This window comes from Calonectris borealis, chromosome 16 (assembly GCF_964195595.1).
Source record: "Calonectris borealis chromosome 16, bCalBor7.hap1.2, whole genome shotgun sequence".
NCBI classification, from domain to species: Eukaryota; Metazoa; Chordata; class Aves; order Procellariiformes; family Procellariidae; genus Calonectris; species Calonectris borealis.
This window is the reverse complement of record NC_134327.1, coordinates 9,962,819-9,963,844: the sequence shown is the minus strand read 5'-3', so window position 1 is coordinate 9,963,844 and position 1,026 is coordinate 9,962,819.

Here is a 1,026-nt window from a genome sequence, read left to right as displayed (position 1 = left end):
TAGGATCTAAACAGTACTTGGTCTTTATAAAGATGTTTTACTACAATGATCAAAACACTACTAGGGAGCAAAAATTCTGTGTCAAGATAGGCACCAATCTGCGCAAGGGACCAAACCACAGCAGCGTGAGTCAAGCGTCCCCAGGGTTCAGAAGGAAACAACCCAGACAGGATGGTTTTGCCTCACACAGACATCATTCTAGAGAATTTAATATGTACATCAATCCTCCGAACCACAACCTCCTGCACAACAAAACCACCTGAACCTACAGCCCACAAAACAAGAGCAAGGCAGACATATTGTCTTTAACCAGCAACTAGAAACTCCTCAGGCTGGGGTCACAATGGATCTGCCAGTTCCCTTTGCAAAAGGCCTGAAATGAAAGACGACTGCTTTTCCACCCTCCTTTGCTGGGCCTTTGAGATACACAAAGATCTGAGATACTTTTTGTTTGCAGATCTCTTTCGTGTTTGGTCATTTGAATAGACAGGCATGGAAGTTCTTGCCTATCTTGTTAGATTTTCTGACTCACTTCAGAATAACGTGGCATGTGACGGCAAAACCTGGGATTTATAAGCAAGCACTTTCAAAGGGCAGTTATCATTTTGTAGCAGGGCAAGTCACAGTGGTGACCTGCAATAAATGTTAAGCAGCACCTTTGGTGTCCTGGGAAGGACTGCTACTATGCTACTACTACACTGCCTCAAGTTGTGGCAGTAAAGGCCGTCTCCTTCCTTACACCTCAGGCACGACATTTACTGGTGCATCACGAGTAAACGTAATTTCAGGCAACCGCTGTTTTTCCCACCTCTGGCTGTAATTACTGCCCTCTGCGCAGCAGGCTGGCCGGAGGGATGGGCTCTGCCTGCAGAGCCCCTTTCCCGGGAGTTTACAGCAGAAGCCGGTCCCGGCGCTCCCCCAAGGCCCGCTGCTCCCACCCGCAAGCGCGGGCCAGCCCCAAGCCGCCCCCGCCGCGCTGCTCCGCAGCCGCTCCCCCGCGCGCCGTGACGCGCCCGCCGCGGCGCC